Genomic DNA, 5,551 nt, shown 5'->3' with positions numbered 1-5,551 from the left:
AATTTCTCAAAAGAGGAGTGAATTTGTCCTTTTGGAAGCTTAATTTCCTGTTATGGGTGAGGTAAAGTAAGAGGAAAATGACCTAATTACACCCCCACAACCCATAAATTATTAAACAAAACGCACCCAGTGATGCTGCAGTCGATGCGTCGCGTCGATGGTGTTGATGCATCGCGTCGATGGTGTCGACGCGATTGTTGACGCGCCACATCGATGGTGATGACACGATGGCCAACGCGAAGCGTCCTGATCGCATTGGCTCACTATTTTGGTCATTCAAACATGTCTCAAACGATGTCCGAAAATTTTAAAACTCACCCGAGATGACCTATAAATAACCCTGATCATGAATCCATTTAGAAATCGATATTCTAAGGTCGGAATAAAATTCATCTGAGTTGAGAGGCCAAAATAAGACTAAGTCTTAACACTCAGCTAAATTTTTTAAGCATTGGACCCTCATGGAATGTAATATAAGACTGAAATGGACTAAGATTTTTATGGGGTCTTACATCATGTTTTCAAGAAACGTTTCAAAGTCTTTTAAATATACCCATGCATTTTTTTTCACATTGTATGTAAAAGGTTTCATAAATTTCTCTCACTTATGTTATATAAAAGTACATTATTTTGGATTACTCTATGTACCAGTACATCTGTATTGACCCCCTTATATTTCAAGATTTGAGGCACAGTCTCAGGGTTCCGCTAAGCAGTAGATTGGTTGTCTGAAGTTTGCAGTTAGTGAGCCTCTTTTATTTTGGAAGGCCCTGGATTTTTGGACAGTACTATTTTATTTTGTTCCATGGTCCAACTAGGGGCCTTGTCCCAATATTTAGGCAGATATTGGTTTTCGAATTGTTAGAGATTTCACAGACTAGCTTTCATGTAGTTTCGAATGATTATGAACTAAATTCCGTATTGTTAAATTGAACTCAGAACATGACTATGATTCTGTCTGTTCATTTTTCACATTTTTCTTATTGTATTTTAATTGTGTACATGAATGTCAGTTAGAAGGGCTCTCGGGCCTTCATGGTTCGGGATGTTCGTCGCAGCCATGATCTCGATTCAGGTATTGATACAAGAACACTATATCCACCATATGCTAATATATCTGAAGGTAAAAACCATTGAACACAAATTCAATTGCTGAAACTAATTGAATAGGAGTACTAGAAATCAGAAAGTACAAAAAAAGTGTTTTCATGTGTTGCTTCATTCTAAATTATGGCTGACTCTTTGTTAAATAGATCTTTTAAATCTATTTTTTAATTAAATAGACCACAAGGTTTTTTATTTAAGAAGATGATTTATTTTTAAAATAAATTTATTATCTATCCGACAGATATATAGATAAATCGATTATCAATTCGATAGATCGATTATTAATTCAACTTATATATAGATAAATCAATTATCAATTCGATAAATGAGAAAATAAAAATAGATCATTTTACTAATTAAAAACTTGAAAAGAATAAATTATTTTACTAATTAAAAACTTGAATAGGTTTAATAGTCGATGCTCTGGGAATCAGTAGAAAATGAGGACATATAAATACATACATACTTGGTCAAAGATTTGACAAAACAATACTTGGTCAAATAACCTCCACGACACTACAAATATCACAAAAGGGTTGCTAAGATGGGTATCACACGGGAACCGAAACGGATAATACGTCAACTTTAATTTTACTCCAGCTTATATTTATGTTAAAATTAAATAAATATATATATATATGCATCCAATAAGGTTTTTTATATGATCAATTTATATGTTACATGCCATTCAATAATGTTATAGCACATACAAAATATGTATTTACTTATTTAATTTTATACAAATTTAAGTATTTATTAGTTTAATTTTATATAAATTTAAATGTCTATTTATACATATTTAAAATTGAGATCATAGATTCAAGTTGAGACCAAATTAAATGATATGTTATTTATTACACCGAAGCAAAAAAAAGTAGTAACTTATAAAGAGGAAAATAATGATACTTTTAAATCTTGTGGTCTTAGACATGCATGTCAGGTGAAAGTTATAAAATTTAGAACTAAAGAATTGCAAAAGATTATACATTCTATTGTCAAATGAACTTAAAAAAAAAAGAAGATAAATTCATTGATACGAAAAAAAGACAAGAGTAGATGTTTCTTGAGAATTGAGCACTAGTAAGGCATATTCTCTCCATCACAATTTATATTAATTTGACTTAACAACAAATTTAAAAAAGAAGAAAAATTTTTGTAATTTATAATCTAAAATAAGTTGTTGATGTCAGCGAGCCTATGATTTTTGAGCCTATAAATTATTTTATTAAGGGTAATAGACATCTTAAAGTTAAATTATTTTTAAATATAAGAATATGCCATTATTTGTGAAACGGATTAAAAAGAAAAACGAGTTATATAAATTTGGATAGAGAAAATAATAATTTTTTAATATAATTGAGTATAGTTAAAAATAAGTACTTTTGTCTCAGTATTTGTGACACAACTGAAACTTTTATATTTAAATTTTTAAACTTTAAACGAGAATGCAGACATAATTTTTTTACGTTTTTTGATATTATCTTATATATTTAAAAATTATGTAAAAAGTATTATAAATCAAATAATTAATAATTAAAATATTTAAAAGCTATATAATGAAATTCCGATTAAAAAGAATTTGATTAATACTTAAAATTCTAACTATGTCAGGTAAATTAAAATAAAAAAAATATTAGTTATCGTATTAAATTCCGAAAACGACGATATTTTGATATATATGTGTGTGTATAGCTGAAATACACTTACTTTGGACGGCGTCAGTAGACATCCATATATTTGACTTGTTTAACTTTCTTTGTCGGCATCATATTTGTATTTCTACTTTATGATAAATGGCAGTAAGCACACACCTCTTCAACATGGCTACCTGATATTGAGGAGTATTTCTGTCTTTTAAGCTTTAAAGTTTACAGCTGTACTCCACCGCCTCATCCATTCTCTATTTATTCTCATCCCATCCTCCTCACTCTTCTAGCTGCTATACTCCCCCTCATCCATTCTCGTCTTATTTTCATCTCTTTCATCATCTTTAAATTATTTCTTCTTTTTGTCCAATTCTGCTTCTACGCGCTGCAAATTTTTAAAGGTAAATATCTTCAATTTTCTGTGTTTATATGAAATTTCATTTTTTTGGATACAATTCTTCACTGAATTTAGGTTAGGAAGAAAAACGTCACTCTAAATTAGAAATTAGAATTAGTTTTTGGTATTACAAGGTAGATTGAGATAAAGTTGAAACAAATACATCGCTGAAATTTATCATCTTTTCTTTTTTGTTGTTTTTTGATTAGTGAATTATAGATTTGAAGAAAATCTGTTTGGATATCGTCTTTATGTTTTATTTGGTCATGTATCTGTCTATTTGGATGCAAGTAATTGTTAATTTCTTGAAAAGTGTTTTTGGGGTCTATAAGATTTGGTCCACATTGTTGTATACGTGAGGAAAGTTCTCAAATCAATAGTTAAAAAGAAAAAAATATACATATAACATATAAGATATACTCTTAGTAATGTGAGTTTTTTTTTTTATTGAGTATTTTTTGAATTGATTTAACCCAACACGCCAAAACCTTTCCGACGTGCATTTTTCAGGTTTTTGTTGCAGCTTGTACTAAAACTATTATGTACATATTTACTATTTAAATGTTGTGCAGATGAACTCTACCAAATCGATTTTGAGAAATCAATAGTTATTTTGTTTCAATTTGCAAATGTTATTTCTTTCGTATTTGTCCTAATGGGTGCTGTAGGTAGTCGTTGTTACATGGAGTACATTTCAGATTCTTAAAGCAAATAAAATTTGGCAAAAAGATCCATATTTGCCTCTGGCATATGTGACAAATTTAAACTGCAGTCTCTTGTCTATTAAGTTTTCAAGTTAGTGTGATTATTGTAATATTGAGTTTCCTGCCTGCACCCAGGATGCCTGAGTTGTTGAGGTAGAAAGATATATTGAACACAAGAGAACACAAAAATCTGAAGAAAAAATACGTAGACTAAAGGAGAACGTCCAGAGTGACCCAAGTGACATATATTTGTAAAGAATAGGTCACTTTAAAGTAAAGAATGACAACAACTAGAGGCCCTGAAATGCTGGATTCTTGTTGTAAAGACTTATCATTTGGAATGATGTTGGAAGTTCTTTACACATTTGGAATATTAGTGGCTTTTTAGAGGCTGAGTTACTCTCAGAAACTGTAAGAATCTTCTATTTCTGCCGCCACATATTGTTGCTATTTCCACAATCTTCTTTGCAAACATTAACCATGTGATTGATTTCATCCGACTTACTACATATTCCAGAATATGTTTGCCAAAGTGTAGTTTAATTCCATCGCCCAAGGATTTTTCATCTTCTTTGCTATAATATATATTGTTCCAATTCGTAATTTTTTTTGTTTTTTCACATTAATTTACAATAGTTAGGTTAGCTGTTTTCCTGCTCAAATCTTGTGAAACTGTCTTGTAAAATTATTTTCTCTTTCTTCCCTTTGGTGTTTTTGGTTTATTACAGTTTTTCTTGATTTCTGAGGGTGAATTATTTGTTTGCTTTTTCGTTGTAGGTTGTCACAAATCCTTATCAACGGTGGTTATTATCTTTCTGCATTTTGTCCGAATATTAAACTAGCTCTTCAAATATCTGGAGCATTCTTGAATTGCTTTAGATATTATCAAAATTGAGTTTTCGATGGGCTGAATAAGAACGCTAACTAGGTATAACCCCTTGTATTGCTAATTTATAGGGGTTCTGCTTTTTATTTTTTTTCCTTTTTTTAAATTACCGAGTTGAAGGTCGATTCTCTGCTACTTTAGAGATGCAATCCCATTAAAATTTTATTTTTCATTTTGAGATAAAAATCTTACCGATCTTGAAATGCTTAAGATTTCGTTTGGTCCTATATTTACCTTGATCAATCAATTGAAGCTCCCATCACAGCCAAGAAATTGACACTGTCCAGTTTTCACATAAATCTTGAAGTTGCAACCCTTTCAAATCTTGAGGTATTCAAACTTCTAGGAGGTACTATTAGTTTCAATATAAGGAAAGTGAACGATGAGCAGTTCGGCAAACTCAAATTCTTGATACTAGAAAATCCTTCTTTCAGATTCAGAGTGGAGGTCTCAGATGATGCCTTTCCATGCCTAGAACACTTTGTATTGCACTACTAAAAAAAATAGTTTTTTCCAACCACAAAAAACCGACCTTGTGGTTGCAATAAAAGCAATCAAATGTGGCTTTTTTTTTGGTAAAATAAATATAAAAAAAAACGATTACATGTGGTTGTTTTTATATTTTAAAATTTTAAAATAATTATTTCAAGAATTTTTATATTAATTATTATTTTTTTAATTGAAAAAAAATTAAAAAAAGTGATCACTTATGGTCGCTTTTTAATTTTAAAAAACTGCACCCGAAAATAATTTAAAAAAAAAGTGACCACTTATGATCGCTTTTATTTAAAAATTTAATCAAAAATTATTT

At 29.8% G+C, this 5,551-nt stretch overlaps 1 long non-coding RNA gene across 2 annotated transcripts; it reads left to right on the top strand.

The window, feature by feature from the left end:
* Window positions 1–2,829: 2,829 nt before the first annotated feature.
* Window positions 2,830–4,946, top strand: LOC107841917. Of its 2 annotated transcripts, XR_001665490.2 has the most exons (3): window positions 2,874–3,154; window positions 3,990–4,265; window positions 4,632–4,946. It is a non-coding gene; the product is annotated as an uncharacterized LOC107841917 (long non-coding RNA). The 2 variants fall into 2 exon arrangements; XR_001665489.2 differs by lacking the exon at window positions 4,632–4,946 and having other exon boundaries at window positions 2,830–3,154; window positions 3,990–4,457.
* Window positions 4,947–5,551: the final 605 nt, after the last annotated feature.

This window comes from Capsicum annuum, chromosome 9 (assembly GCF_002878395.1).
Source record: "Capsicum annuum cultivar UCD-10X-F1 chromosome 9, UCD10Xv1.1, whole genome shotgun sequence".
Lineage (NCBI taxonomy): Eukaryota > Viridiplantae > Streptophyta > Magnoliopsida > Solanales > Solanaceae > Capsicum > Capsicum annuum.
Note: the sequence above shows the minus strand (reverse complement) of the source record. Positions and strands in the feature narration are given on the sequence as shown.